Here is a 16,939-nt window from a genome sequence, read left to right as displayed (position 1 = left end):
TTAGATGGGCTCCGACTCATCCATCGATGGGCCATGATAATGACGTCACCTGGTAAGTTATGAGGGCCTCAATTAGTCGTCCAGTCAATTCCTTAAAATATTAATATTATCTTCAATATATTTTACGAACTTGTAAACTTATAAATTAAGTTGTGTTTGAATAAATTTGAGGATTTGTGCTTTTTAAAGCCCAAAAGCTCAAAGCCCCACTTTTAGATTTTGTGCTTTGCGCTTTGGAACTTAACCTAAAAATGAGGCCCCAACTTTAGGTGCTTTGTGGTTTATGACATTGGTCCCAATTTTAGACTAACCCACAACATTTTTTCATTCAAAACCTGCCCCATAGCCCTTTCATGTAGCTAAATGAAGCCCTTTGTACAATATTGCGAAAGGGATTCCCTATTCCCTTCATCCCTTGAAGAATAATGATTTTTCATTTTGAAGTTTGAACAATACATCATCACCAACAAATTTGAATAATATAAAAGGCAGAATATCAGAGGAGAAAGCACATTCTACACAATCGATAGAGAATTGGTTGCCATTGAGGCCCCTGCTGCTGTTTGTCTGGTCTGATGATTCGACCAAGTAAACGAGTACTGGTCGGACAACATTGGTGAAGGGGTCAAATAGGTGGGCACGGGCATCTTGCAGGGCAGAGCAATGGAGCTTCAAAGTTCAGAACATGAATTGCTTGCTTAATGGAGGGCCTTAGACTGTGATCGGGGTGAACGCACCATAGCCCAACATTCATCAAACACTCCGCTTCCATCTCCTCAAACTCACCGCATAATGCCTCGTCGACTGCTTCCAGAATCCTTCCTCTTCCATGGAACTCCCATACCCATTCCACCAACCTCACCTTATTAGCTTCTTCAGCCTTCTGTTCCACCGGCTTTCTCCCACAAGCTATCTCCAACGCCACCACGCCAAAGCTGAACACGTCTGACTCTTTACTAGCCTTGCCCGTGATGAGACACTCTGGAGCCATGTAGCCCATGGTCCCAGCTAACACAGTTGTCTGCGAGCCGAGCTCATGGTCTACTAGCCTAGCCAGTCCGAAATCACCCAGCTTGGCGTTGAAGTTCGAATCCAGCATCACATTGCTCGATTTAATGTCTCTATGAACAACGCATTGCTCCCATTCCTCGTGCAGATAAAGCAATGCGGACGCTAAACCAAGAGCAATCTTGTGTCTCAGTGCCCACGTCAGAGTGCTTTTCTTGTGAAAGAAAGAAATGCGAGTCGAGACTCCCATTGGGCATGTACTCGTAAACCAGAAGGAATTCCCCACGTTCATGGCTCCAACCAACGAGCTGAACCAAGTTTCGGTGTCTCAAGCGGCTTATTATCTTAACCTCAGACATGTACTCTTTCTTCCCTTGTTTGGACCCTCGCGATATTTTCTTTACTACAATTGCCATGTTTAGCTCGTTGGAGAAACCCTTGTAAACACCCCCAAAGCCCCCTTGTCCAAGTTTTCCTTCCCCGGAGAAGTTATTAGTTGCAGAGACTAGTTCCTTATAGGAAAATCTCTTTGGCCCAGTTCCTTTCTCAAATTCTTCATCCATAGAGTCATCTAAATCCATGTCATTCTCTTGTTGATAATCTTCCATTCTCATCCTTCTGTTTCTCCATAAGACACCCAGAACTATTCCAACACCTAGAATAGACAGAGCCATCCTGCAAAAGAATTGGATGGAATAGTATTCAAAGAGTTTTCAGATGCTAAGAAGAAAGCTATGCCGCCTGAGCTCAAATTGGAATCTCCACTAAGGAACGTGATAGAGAATTCAAAGTAAGTAGTGAAATCTGTGATGGAATTAGTGATGGAATCCCATAATTGAATGGGTTGGGAATAGTGAGCTCGGCCAGAACTGTTAAATACGTTTCCGGCAATTTGATTATCGTTGAGACGGATGGAGTTGTGGTTAAAGACATTGGCTACAACAGCGGTTCCATTGAGAGTGATGTTGTGATCATTTGGGGAGAAGGATGAGAAGGAGAAATTTGTACAGGTGAATAGAATGGAAGGCGAAGAAGAAGAGGCAAATGAAGACCAGAGGATTGAATCTGACATGATTGGCCATGTCTTGAGGCAACTGATCAGAAAGAGTTCATGCAGCAGGCTAATATATATCAATGGTTAGATGAAGAACATGAAAAGGCTTATCTTGAGCTGTTTGTCTTGGTCATTCATTACTTTTCGTAATCCTCCATTAATTCCTTTTCCTGTTCGTCCGCGTAAAACACCTGAATCTGACGTTTTGCTTTGATTTTTCTTTTCTATCTTATGGTGGCAGGTGTGACTCGGCAAACGACCCGGTTAGATGGGTCGCTCGAGAAGTTTATGACACGGTCACAGGCTGAGAGTTTGGACTTGGACCGTTGGAATTTTGAAATTCTTTTGGTTATACAAGAAAAAAAAAAAAACTCCAGGACAAATTGATTTCCATTCTGAACCAAATAAGTGGAGGGAATAAGATCATATCTAACTATTACATATTACATAAAACGTATACGTACTAACACTCTGACCATTGTCAAGCGTGTTTTAGTGTCTGATCGTGTCTAAGTTCTTGTGTTAATACTTGATTAGGAATTGATTGTTTAAAGTTGTGTTTGGTTTGAAGTAAAAAGCTCCAGAACAAATTGATTTCCGTTTGATTTGTGAGAATAGGGTTCGAATCCGATTCTAATTATTTGGTTGGACGGAATCAAATGGTGCAATAGCATTCCCTCATTCCCTTCTCCCTGGGAATGAGATTTTATTTCAAACAATACTGATTCTGATTCCGATTCCATTCTGAACCAAATAAGTGAAGGGAATAGATCATTCCATTTGGAAGGATTCTCATTAACTGTGAATCAAATGGACATATATATATATATATATATATATATAAAGTATAAATCTAACTATTACATATTACATAAAACGTATACGTACCAACACTCTGACCATTGTCAAGCGTGTTTTAGTGTCTGATCGTGTCTAAGTTCATGTGTTAATACTTGATTAGGAATTGATTGTTTAAAATTGTGTTTGGTTTGAAGTAAAAAGCTCCAGAACAAATTGATTTCCGTTTGATTTGTGGGAATAGGGTTCGAATCCGATTCCAATTATTTGGTTGGACGGAATCCAATGGTGCAATAGCATTCCGTCATTCCCTTCTCCTGGGAATGAGATTTTATTTCAAACAATACTGATTCTGATTCCGATTCATTCTGAACCAAATAAGTGAAGGGAATAGATCATTCTCATTAACTGTGAATCAAATGTACACAATATATATATATATATATATATATATATATAAAGTATAAATCTAACTATTACATATTACATAAAACGTATACGTACCAACACTCTGACCATTGTCAAGCGTGTTTTAGTGTCTGATCGTGTCTAAGTTCATGTGTTAATACTTGATTAGGAATTGATTGTTTAAAATTGTGTTTGGTTTGAAGTAAAAAGCTCCAGAACAAATTGATTTCCGTTTGATTTGTGGGAATAGGGTTCGAATCCGATTCCAATTATTTGGTTGGACGGAATCCAATGGTGCAATAGCATTCCGTCATTCCCTTCTCCTGGGAATGAGATTTTATTTCAAACAATACTGATTCTGATTCCGATTCATTCTGAACCAAATAAGTGAAGGGAATAGATCATTCTCATTAACTGTGAATCAAATGTACACAAATATATATATATATATATATATATATAAAGTATAAATCTAACTATTACATATTGCATACTACATATTACATAAAACGTATACGTACTAACACTCTGGCCATTGTCAAGCGTGTTTTAGTGTCTGATCGTGTCTAAGTTCATGTGTTAATACTTGATTAGGAATTCATCGTTTAAAGTTGTGTTTGGTTTGAAGTAAAAAGTAGGGAAAGGAAGGAATAGGTAGAGAAACTTTACAAATCTAATTTTGTATAGGTTTCCCTGCTTTTCCTTTTCTTTCCCTACCTTTTTCTTCAAATCAAAAAAGTAGGAAAAGGTAGAGAAACCTTTATAAACTTAACTTTGTATAGGTTTTCCTGCTTTTCCCTTCCTTTTCCTACTTTTTTCTTCAAATCAAATATAGCCTAAAGGAATTCTTTTCCTTTTTATTGACTCAGCCGTGGCCCAATGAATCCTGCTAGCGGGTTCTAACCAAGTTATAGTCTTAGCTAGAGGTGTAAATTGAGTCATGTCAGGCACGGTACATTTGTGTGGGTCATGTTGGGTCGGGGGTTTCATGTCCATGGGTCGGTATGGGATAGCATGTGTCGTGTTGCCTGTGGCCCATGTGTCAGCCCTGCCCAGCACACGGCACGACCCAGTTCGGCTCGCGCCACAGTCCATCATAGCTCATATATATTTATATAATATATATTTATAAATAATATATAATATTATATATATTATAATATATAATATAATATATTAATAAAATAAGCAATTGTTTTCATTTTATTAAATAAACTTTTCATAGCTTTGGCGACCTGGGCCAAGACATGGCCCACGGACCAGCCCGACCCGTGGCATGGCACGGGCCCAATGAAAAAAATATGCTAATACAGCACCGTTTTCTAAAAAAACACCTATAAAAAAGGCATTAATTCCAAATACGGCCAAAATGAATGCCTGATGCATTGTTATGGCTCCACCTTAAATTACATGAGATGACGCCGTGGTGGACCACAACAGTACAACACTAAGGCCATAATTCATGGCTTTAAACCAAAAGTGATCACTGTGAATGAACATTTTTTTTTCTCTTTTTCTACTTTTTTTTCTCTTTTTTTTCCTGTTGGCGTTTCCCTTTCAATTGGGCCATTGATAATGTTTTGAACATTGAGCATAGGGTGCACTGTCGAAATGAAAATCAGGATATTCAACCAATGTGAATATCTTCTTATATATATATGATGTATGATATGACTAGAGCAGAAACTAATCAGAAACTGACATCTTGTTTGATCATCCTAAATTCCAACAAAATAAAAAATTGGCGACTTGTTTGATTAATTAGAAATCAGAACCAAATGGAATTACAACTAACGATTTGCATCTCAGATAGTTATATGTCATATTCTACCCTTTGGGTTCATTTGCTTATTAGATATTATTTTTTTTTGTTTTAATAATTATTTTCTTAATTTTTTTTGTTGAGGATCAATTTAAAATTACTAGGAAATTGTTTGGACAAGTAAACATAGAAAAAAAATATTAGTGGACATTTTTATTCAAGATTTTTTGGGCAATTGTTCATGGGTGACATCACCCAACTAAGTGGGACCTTGGTGGAACCTTCCACCAAGGCACAAACCTTTAAAATGGACCTAATGAAAGGACAGGACCCGACTAAGTGGGACCTACCACTCGATGTACCCCATTGAGAGAAGGTAGGGGGGGGGATCCTAGGACAAGACCCCAAACGTTTTAACAGGAACATCAAGTCAAATTGAGTCCACTTAGACACATTTGGAAAATAATATCTGAAAACGTTTTCATTTTTCAGGTCTTCTTAACTCAAAATGATTTTTTCCCAATAATCCAAAACCATCATCCAATCGAATGCTAGAAAATTTTATAAAACCCACCTGAAATAAAATGAACCCCCTCACCAAAATATTTCAAAATTATTAGTATTTAAAAGCAAAAGTGTAAAGAAAAGTACTTTTCCTTAAACATTATATGTCCCCATCTTGCAGTTTTAACTCCTTTTTCTAAATGCTTTTTTTTTTTTTCAGTATAGATAAGTTCTAATAAAGTATTGACCCCGAAGATTAGAATTTAGAAGTTCAATCATTTTAGTCCAAACACAGGCTTGGTTGGATGATCTCCCAGGGAGGACGCCATCACCATTCACCACTGTTTCCAAAAATGTGTCACGCTCTGGTCCTCATAAATATTGGTCGCGAAAGGCCAAAGATGTTGTTCAACTTCATCAATCAATAGAACTTATAGAGGTAGGCCGTAGAATTTACGTTTAAATGATTTTGAGGCTTTGACCTTATCTCCAATCCATTATCTAAGTTATAGTCGAAGGTGGGAATGAACATTGATGAGTGAACCAGGTCCCATAAATGTCTATTCTTTAGACGCGCTTCTTTAGCTAGCTGGCAATGGCGGATTGTCCCACACAAAGTTGCATGCCCACGGTATAGAAGGTGTTTCAGACGTCCGAGTTCACCCTTTTTGACTACTGTATTTTCTCGGTGTTTGTCCAAACGGAAAATGATGAGGGGAGATATATGAGATTAACGAGTTAATAAGTCCAGTCAAAAAGAAAAGGAGACTCAACGAGGAAACCTCTATATATTTTCATCATGGTTGTCTTCATCGTCAAAATCTGTACTGGGTGGGTCCAAACCTAGTCTCCTGATTTCCATACTTTATGAATCTCACAATGAACGAACTAGAACTGAAGATGGAGCAGATTTTTGGATGATATCAAATTTGATCATTCAACAGTTATTTGCAGTAATCAGTGCTTCCAATAATAGTTTGTAGGGACATTTCATAAGGCAGATAACAACCCAAGTCCAAATATCCAATCAAAACTGTTGAAAATCTCCCAGCGCCCTAGGTAATTAATTCGCCAATACAGGACAGAAGAGCCCCATGATTCTAAAGTCTAGAAGACCCTTTAATGGTTTCAATCCAATTTGGTTCTTGAGGACAACGGTATGTAGAGATTGACCACATTTTCAGTCCTAATATCCTTGGTGATATTTTTGGTCCAAATTTCTGCCCATAAAACAAGAAGAAAAATGGGGAGGAGTCATTTGGCAATCGAAATGGCTTTTAACTTGGAGCTGATAAAATTTAATTTGCCTATGATAAGGAAAACAAGAGCCCCTTTGTCGCCTTAAATTTTACTGGTTCAGTACATTCCAACATTTTAAAATGTGGAGGTGTGATGCGAGAAGTTCCCTTACCTAGAGGCATAAGGCGTAAGCCTCCCAAACACAAGGAAAAGGAAAGATTTTTAATAAAATCTTTTGTTAAGAAGAATAAAAATACATAACATTAATTGAAAGCCCCCCGCTGAAGGAACAGGGGCAAATCACTTTATTTCCCATTATCTTTTCTTCTCTTCCTTTTCATTTTCTTTTCTTCTCATTCTTTTTATTTCCTTTCGTTTCCTTTTATATATATATTTTTTTTCTTTTTTATTCTGTCTTTTTATATAAGATGTGCATGAGGCATACACCTCTAGCACAACTCATGAAACGCCTTCCACGCCTTTTAAAACACTGTTCTATACCTACTCCAAAAATTTTATATTATTTTTTATTAATGTCTTGTATTCTTTTTTGGTGATTTGACTTCATTAGCTTTAACATTGTTCTTTCAAATGTTTTTAATTTTTAATAATGAAATTTTGGATTTAAGCTTTTTGTTGATATTTGATTGAATCAATCTTTGAAATTTATTATTACATTTTTTTATGAAAACTAATGAAAATAATGATTGTTTGCATAGATTAAGTAATCTACTACATGATAAATTTCCCAATGACAAGTTCTTTTCACACTTCCCAACACTACTCTTTGTCGACCTCCCAAGAAGAAATTCCTCGCCCCTTTCTTGTAGTGCATGGAACTCCAGTCAAACGATGGATATCCTGAAATGTGTATGCAGGTTCTGTACATCTGACTTATAATGGAAATATGGATCCTATATGTTTATTTAAAATTTATTTATCTGTCGTTTATTTATAATTGAAATATGGACCCTATAAGTTTATTTTCAATTTATTTGTTGTTTATTTAATTTTCCATGCTCCTACATGCAGAATCCTTTTTTAGGGATGTCCGTGTATCCAAAAAATTTGGGATTCTATATGCTTGAATCAAATTTGGATATGACCTAATTCAATCTAATAAATATCTAAACTTGATTATATAATTCATATATAATATTTAAATAATATAAATAATTTATAGATTTTTATATTTTATATAAACAAAACATTTATATTACATAAATATTAATTATCTAAAAGATTAGCAGATCAAATTTAAATCAAATTGAATATTTTACCATTTAATTAATTGAATTCCAATTTGAATGTCAAATTTCAATATCTTGAATATAATTCCAATATCAAAATTTCTAATTGAATTCAAATTCAGATATTCCTTGGTTCCATTTGAATTTGATCTTTTTGATTGTGGGTTCCAAGACTTGTAAGATAAGTATAATAGCCCCCATTGTGTAGCCCTTAAAAAAAAAAGATAAGTATAATAGCCGATATGAGTGGTGTCTCAACATTAGTAGGGGTGTCAACGGTATTCGAAAATTTAATTTTGAATTTGAGATTCAATACAATCCAATCAAATTCGGATAATTCGAATATCTAATCAGTAGAATTCGGATGTCTTATTCATATTGAATAGCTAATCGGATTCGAATTCGGATATGACCTGATCCAATTCAATAAATATCCAAATTCGACCGATTATTTAATTCTTATATATAATATATGAAATATTTAAATATTTTATATACAATATATATAATAATTAAATTCTATAATTAATTTATATAGTTTATATACTTTATATAAATAAAATGTTTATTAATTACCTAAATAATTAATTGGTCGAATTTGGATATTAGTTTATTCGATTTGCAGTTAAAATACCCTATGACGAATGGGTTTTTAACCCAAAAAGGGAGATTAGTCCTTAATGCCAAATGCACCGTAATGGTGTGCAGTTGTTTAGTGTCTGAACGGGTTCGTATCTAAACTTGTTTGTTAATCGTTAATATTATTTTGATTAAGCTGACCTTGTCCCAGTTACCATCTGCTAAAATTAGCGGGATTGGAATTCATGCAACACCCAAGTGTTCACATTTGAAGCCCGGCCGGACGACACACCAATTAGGCGTTTGAAAGCGCCATGACTGAAGTGAAGAAACCATTATTCAATTAGAAATTTATTACAGGTCGGTCGTAACAGTGCGGCTTCAGCGGGGAACTGCGGCAGGAATATTGCTTGAATGGCGCCCGTGCTGGACGCAGTGGGCGCAACACCAACAGTCTCAACTTAGAAGTCTGCAATTATATATGTACAAGATTGCAAAAGATCTGAAGTATCTTATAAAGATTATAAAACGCATCTCCCTTTAATTAATAGAACTCCCGCCCCGTTCTGTTTCCTCTCTCTCTCCCTCTAAAAAAGAAAAAAACAAAAAGAAACACAAACCGGTACTTAGAAGTGAGAACATTACAACCTAAAAATTCACAACAAGCTCAAGCTCGCATCTCTCTCATACAATACATGACCAGAGTTTTGGTTACAAAAAATAAAAAAAGAAAATATATATGACCAAGCTTATGGTCGTAAACCAACAAGATCAAATTATATAGTCTGACCATGGCGTGTTGGGCATCGTTTGATCCATCTGTTCCCCATGAACATCTCCACCATTCACACTCTGCTCCTTTCCTCCATGGCCGTGCCGCCTGTTTGACAACAAATAATTCTTATAATATTCAGTGATGTATAATTTAAATGGTATATCGATCAAACTATAAGAGAGAGAGTAAATTAATCCATGGATAGAACAAACTAATAAATATATGGGAGGAAAAGCTGAACATAAACAGTGAGTTTCAAATTACCGTGGATTCAAGAGGAAAGCATCTGAAGAAGCAGCAGAAGCGGTGGTCAATCTGGATGAGTCATCGGTGGTGCAGCTATTGAATGAACTTTTGGTTCGAACTTTTTCAGTATTACTAACATCAAAGGATGATGTGATATTCGACAAGAAGCACGCGCTCGCAGGAGAGTAATACGTGGGCACAGGCATATTGGAAGGGAGAGTCGGCAATGAAGCTTCGAAGCTGAGAACATGCATTACTTGTCTCATGGAAGGTCGACTGTGGTGATCTGGGTGAGCACACCAGAGCCCAACAATCATCAGACACTCTACCTGTTTCTCATCATAACTCATATCTCTCAGTCTCGGATCAATTGCTTCAAGGACCTTCCCTCTTCCGTAGAGCTCCCATACCCACTCTACCAACATCATCTTACCTTCTTCGAATTTGATCTCGACAGACCTCCTTCCACAAGCGATTTCCAAAGCAACAATTCCGAAGCTGTAGACATCTGACTCCTTGCTAGCCTTCCCTGATGTACAATATTCAGGAGCCATATAACCCATGGTGCCGGCCGGCACGGTTGTCTGTGACAGTTGCTCATGGTCGACAAGCTTCGCCAGCCCAAAGTCCCCAAGTTTTGCGTTGAAGCTCGAATCCAGCATCACGTTACTGGATTTGATATCCCTGTGCAGGACGCACTGTTCCCACCCTTCGTGCAGATAGAACAGTGCAGAGGCCAAGCCAAGAGCTATCTTGTACCTTGAATCCCAACTCAACAAACCTTTCTGCTTGAAGAGATATGAATCCAGGCTTCCGTTGGGCATGTACTCGTACACAAGAATCAGTTCGTTTCGTTGATGGCACCAGCCCACAAGCTGAACCAGGTTTTTGTGTCTCAACCGACTGATGATCTTCACCTCGGCCATGTACTCCTTTATCCCTTGTTTGGAATTTTTGGATACTCTCTTGACGGCCACATCCAGTTTGAGATCTCTCAGGAAACCTCTGTAAACCCCTCCAAATCCTCCCTCTCCCAGCTTCCGTTCTTCCAAAAATTTGCTCGTCGCCCGAGCCAACTCACCATACGAGAACCTCTTAGGTCCTGTTCCCTTCTCAAATTCATCGTTCACAGAATCGTCAAGTACCATGTCTTCATCTCCTTCCCCTCTCTCTTTCCCCCTCTTCATCCACAAGAGAAACCAACCCACGCCCATGCATCCCATCAGAATATATACCTACAGCAACAACCAATCCTGCTACGTACCAATCTTCTCTTCTTCGTGTGTCCCCTCTGAGGATTCTGGCTACCTGCTTCGTTACTCAAAGCCGTGACTAATTTTGAAACCAGATTTGCCCGATCCAGAGTCTCGGTTTCCAAGCTCGAATCGAATTCCAAGCTGAGAATTTTATGCTGCTCGACTGGAAATCCCGTGGAAGCAGAAAAACCAACGGTGACCCATTCCGGTAGGTAGTCCCTCGGATCAATTACGTAAGAGAGGCTGGAGTTCTCTTTGAACACAGAATAACTGTCAATATATGTCAAGATGACGCTCAAATTCTTTGAAGTGGACTCATAATTAACCCAAGCATTAGCTGTCCTCCCATCCCACATACTACTGTAGAGTTAACGTTGATACCTATATGGTTGCCGCTCAGATCCCAGGATTCTTGATGAGTATCGAACTCCACTGCAACGATTTGGTCTCTCGAGAAATTGCTTGGCAAAGTGGAATTAACTAGCGCAAGGAGGCCAACTCTGCAATCAGCAGCAGGAATAGTGGACCCGCGGGGAGAGAGGAAGAAAGCTAGTCCGTCGCCGTGATTGGTGTTATTGCTTGAGTCAATGATAAAGGAGAATTTAGTGGTTAAGTCTGCGAGTTCTTTTGTTTCTCTTTCCCAGAGCTGCGATGGTTTCGAATATATAGCTCGATCCTGGTTACCATCGGGGCCGTTGAGCTGTATGAATTTATCAGATGCAGAAGCTCCTCCCTCGTATGTGATTTCCTGCGCGTCTGAGTCAAAACTGAAGCGGAGGGGTGTTGATAGCGCAGAGGGGACAAACAGTGATGGAATTAGAATGGAAACAACTAGGATCGGAGATTGATGAAAATGGATGTTTGGATATTCAAGATGGGAATTTGCTGAGCTGTAGGGAGTCATGGTTGAAACTCAGAAGAGCTTTATTTATACAACTTGAAATTGTGGGTATTCGTTTCCCAGATGGTAGTTCTGTCAAGCCTGTCATTTTCCAGAGTAGAGAACTAGAGATAATTTTTTGTATATATATTTTATATATTTTTTCTCCAAATTAAACAAACACGATTTGTTTATTGTTGACTCAAAATTTCAGTCTTTTCTTTCTTGGTTATCAACATCACATGGCGAAGTTGGTGCCTGACTTCCACATGAACACAATTCATTGGACAGATGCTAGAAGGAGAAAGAAACCGAGAGCCTGGTCAATGGAAAACAGCAGGAGCAATTAAATTAATTCTTGGGATAAGTAGACTGCACTCCACCAATTCTGAATTCAGCAGTAAAAACCTCATTTGTTTTTATACTTTTACCCCATAAAAAAAAAAAAAAAGTAACTAGAGATTTCTTATTAAATCTGTCTTCGATTTATGTTTGTCAATAAAATGAGGATGGGAGAAAAAAGACAATTTCGTAGGTGGTGTTTGGGAGAGCACGCAGATTTGCCATAAACAGTGCTTTTGCTTTGTGGATACTTTTAGTTATATGTGAATAGGTATGAAGGAAATTATGCATTGACTGAGATTCGGGATTTTAGTTTTTACTTTTTACAGGTTTCTGAACATGAACACTAGTAATTTTTGAAGTGTTTTAATTAAGATGTTTTACGAGAGATCAAGAGTCGTTGTTGGTGAATGTTGATACGATTTTTAGGGTATTTATGAAGAAACTCTGGGCTATAAAAAATATAACGAATAACTTGTTCGTTTATATAGCTGACACTCAAAAAGTAGAAGCTAAAAGTAAGCCAGAAAATTGTACTTCTCTTTTTTGTGAAAGGAGAAAATAGCTAAATTAATCATCTAAAGCACGGCCAAACAAAAAACACCTGCCTTGGGGATGTCAATGGTCAGGTTAAAACTGACCCCCCCAAACCTAGAGGTTTGGGTTAGGGTCAGGTTTATTCAGATATACGGTCAGGTTGGGGTTTTTTTTTTTTGAAGTCAGGTTGGGGGTTTTGATGGTTCCACCTGAGTAGTGTTTATCATACATATCAAAAAGGGGTCATGATGTCTATAGAGGGTATTGTTCTAATTTAATATGACTTCTAACCTATTAATCTTAAAATTAGGATTTCTTTTCAAATTTGTTATAATTTTTTTTCTTTAATTATAGAGGAAGTGACACCTTAAAATCCATCAACCAAAATTTTCAACTTACATCAATGGTTCTAGGGTTTTCAAAGAATATTATTAAAAACAATTACATTACTGCGGATCAAATTAAATTCGAACTATATAGAGTTCGGATATGCTGATCGCAACACATTGTTGGTCATATTCATCCAGCTGCACATCTAAAACATCGATTGTATTTTACATCACTGATATTCTCAATATATAGTTAAATATGCAGTTAAATGAACATGGGCCAACAATGTGTCGTGGTCAATAGATCTAGACGAGTCTGGATTTCTTGTTCATACAAAATTTTCCCATGTCTACCCTCATAACATTGCAGACACACATGAAAAACATCTCATTCTCCTACATAGTATTATGTAGGGGAAGATGTTTCTAATTCACGGAATAGTATATTGTGAGTAGATGTGGGCAGAGTTCTTGTGAGCAAGTGTTCTGGAGTTGATCTAGATTCAAATCATATACGGTTAGGGAGGATTCAAAAAACTACAAATAAAGAAGGTAGTGGGGTGAAATGGGTTAGGGTGAAGATAAACAAGCCCATGCCAAACACGATGTTAATTGACATCCCTAATGTCCTGCCTTTTTAACCGTGCCAAACGTGGTCCCCACATCTATTATCTAAGTATATGAATACCCCTCACCTAAAGGCAAATAAATAAAAAAAGAAAAGAAAAGAAAAGAGGGAAGAGAGTGGATTACAAGTTGGGCTTTTATAAGGTTTTTATATTGTCTAGTCTTAACACACTATAATTGTATAAAGTACCATATATGGTGTTAATACACTTATAGATTTCAACGCCAAGAACACGGCACACGGCACACGGCACCATATGTGAAATCATGTTCCCATATCGTTCTGCGAACGGATGATTATAATTTATATAAAACCAGTCAGTTGAAATGATCAATATTTGCGATCTAATACTTAAGACAGCACTCGGTGTTCAGATTGCAGCTACCAAATTGCTTTTTCTGGGCTTTTTTTTTTTGGTGTGTGTGGGGGGGGATTGAGGGCTAAACCCAGAAATTTCGTTGACAATTCTAACAGAAAGTAACAGCAAGAAAACCAAAACAAAATTACAAGGCAAAGACCAGAGTTAATTAGAAATCCGATTGGAGGAGTCATCGGTTACTACAGAATTTTATATGGGTCAAACATCAATTGCCAATTCTTTTTCCATTTGTGTTTTCTACCCGCTGATATGATGGTTTAATGTTTTAAAAATCGATCCAGAATTGGAACTGTTTTGATTATTCGTTTTCGGTTAACAGTTTAATCATTTGGCTTGCATCGATTTAGAATTGGTTTAAAATTCGTTGCAATTTAAAAAATAATAATAATAATAAATTAATTAAAATAAAAGATAAAAAACGATGTGATAGGATTTCCGAACCAAACGGGTTGATTGAAGGATTTCCGAACCAAACAGGTTGACCGTCTGGATCAACGACGGTTCAAAAACGATGTGATAGGATGAGATTGGAGAAGACAGCTGGGGACACGAAGGCGGTTCAATTCTGGTTTAATGGGCGAAATGGACCCTACAGTGAAGCGTGGCATGTATAATGCGGGTTAGGAACTCAGGATGGGTTGAAATAGGGTTGAGGTTTAGTTGAGTCTAAGAAGGTGCTTTATTGGTAGGCCCATCAGCCGTTTTGGTAGAAGTTTTGAATGGTTGTGTGGAATATGGCCAGTAATATTCTATGATTGAAGTTGCGGTGCATTTCCAAATAACACGCCATAGCCAAATTTGACATGTAGTGACTCTTCACACTGTGTGAGCGTGCGTGACATGATATCATCGGAGGTGGACGGTAATGATTCAACGATCGATAACCGTTTCGTTAGGGGATGCTTACAGTACGGTCAACGAGTTCGGATCACCTGCCAATAAGACATTGCGACACCCTAGTCCCTACCAATCACATCTGACACCGCACATGGATTCCACTTTGGGCCTATCAATTTTTACAATTCTCTGAAGTAAAATCGAACAAGTATCATTGGTTAATTAATTGGAGAGCGCGTTCTGTGCACCCGCGAATTGCATGTCGACACGTCGATCAAGTTAATGTTATGTTCAAACGCGAGTAAACGTGGTCTGGTCCAGTTCGCGGGAAAACGAATTGGTTCGCGTGAATACGAACCGGTTGAATATTCAATCAAAAAACCCCTTTTTTTTCTCAGTTTCTTCAACTCTTTCGGTTTTTTCGTCCTTTTTTCTGCACTGAACCCTACCCATACAAATAGGGCTGTTCATAATAAGACCCAAACCGATCAAAGCAACTAAATCGGTCCGATCCAACCTGAGTTGGTCGTTTTTTCTTCAATATCGATCGGTTTTGGGTTAAAAAAAACATAAACCGATAATTCGGTTTGATTTCGGTTTTCATATATGAAAATCGAAACTGAACTGGCCCGAACTGGCTTAGATATATATTATATATATAATATATTTCAAATATTATATATATATATATCTGGTATATTTCAGCTTTAATATATATTTTAGATATATATTTGTGGAAATATATATATTTCAGCTTTATTTCAGAAATATACATATTATATATAAAATTTCTGATATATAAAATATTAGTTTTAATCCATCAAATCATTTTTTATTTTCAGGCATCCAGCCTTTGCTTTGTTGAACTTGAACCCTTTGCCATTCACACCGAGAGAATCATTTACAAAATCGACCCAAACCGATTCAAACAGACTAAGTTGGTTTTATTTAATACTGAGTCGGTTTTAGTTTCATTTCTAGGTAAACCGACCAGATCGGGTTGATTGGAAAAACACCAATAAATTCTCACAAATTGAGCAACAAAGGATTAAAATTTGCTTGTTCAATGCATATAGTCAGCATTAAGCAAAGGTAAATACAGCAAACAGCCCCGTATGATTTATTAATGGGTCGAATTTTTGGAGAAAAATTAACTAAAATTTATTAAAAAAAACAAAGCAACTAAAATGATATTAGTTGTTCTTGGAAGTGTAAGATTCCTCATTAATAAATCTAAGTGATTTAAGATGATACGTTGATACTGGTTTAGATGATACCTAACTTTGTTATTATCAAGTCATATAAAGGAATCTAGAAGTAGCTGTGGTCGCCGGTCATACCTATTCATCCTTCAGATCGAACCTGTTCCCTGTGGTCGTCGGTCCTCCTTCCAAGGATGTTGTGCTCGCCGGTCCTCCTTCCAGGTGGATGTTGTGCCCTTTCTGTCACCGCCGAAGCTCTCAAGGGAAACAGAAGAGGAAGAATGAAGAGGAGAAGAAGAAGAGAAGAAGAAGGGTTCTCTTTGTTGCCGCCAATGAATCGTTGGAGCTTTTTTTGTCATGCCGATCTTGGAAGGATTCAATGTATGAGTAGTATTCGATGGAAGGAGCTCTCCAGGGGAAATTAGGGAAGAACTTCGAACACTGAGGTTTAACACCCCACCCCTTTTGTTGAAGAAGAAGAGAAGAAGGATGCATTGCCGCCGGAGCTTTGTTGCCGTTGATTCACCATCGGAGCTCTGTTGCCGCCGATGGACAAGGGTTGTTGTATGGGTAGGGTTCGGTGGAAAGAAATGGAAGTTGGAAGGAAGAAGGAATTCGAAGAAAACCAAAATGGGGTTTTTGCTTGGGTACTTGACCGGTTCGTATTCACGTGAACCAGTTCATTTTCACGTGAACCGGACCAGACCACGTTAACGCTCAAACACGCGTTAACGTCGGCCTGGTCGACGTGCACCCACAGGTGCATAGAACGCAACTTGACTGGTTTTGGGTTTTTGATCAGTTCAGTTTTTTGGTTTTTTTATATATATTTATAATATATTATATGTTATAAATAGATAATTATAAATATAATATATGTGTATATTTATATATGATATATAGGTAATATATAATATATAGTAAAA

General features: G+C 37.5%; 1 pseudogene across 1 annotated transcript; it reads right to left on the bottom strand.

The window, feature by feature from the left end:
* Positions 1-500: 500 nt before the first annotated feature.
* LOC148850777 (receptor like protein kinase S.2-like) lies at positions 501-16,713 on the bottom strand (annotated as a pseudogene). The gene is made up of 5 exons (XR_016099403.1): positions 16,152-16,713; positions 9,642-12,078; positions 9,393-9,482; positions 1,889-2,102; positions 501-1,721 (listed from the first exon to the last, which is right to left on the bottom strand). The product of XR_016099403.1 is annotated as a receptor like protein kinase S.2-like (transcript).
* Positions 16,714-16,939: the final 226 nt, after the last annotated feature.

The sequence above is a fragment of the Nelumbo lutea genome, chromosome 5 (assembly GCF_056320005.1).
Source record: "Nelumbo lutea isolate HS-2025 chromosome 5, American lotus-T2T, whole genome shotgun sequence".
NCBI classification, from domain to species: Eukaryota; Viridiplantae; Streptophyta; class Magnoliopsida; order Proteales; family Nelumbonaceae; genus Nelumbo; species Nelumbo lutea.
The sequence above is the reverse complement of the archived record's forward strand: the minus strand, read 5'-3'. Positions and strand labels throughout refer to the sequence as shown.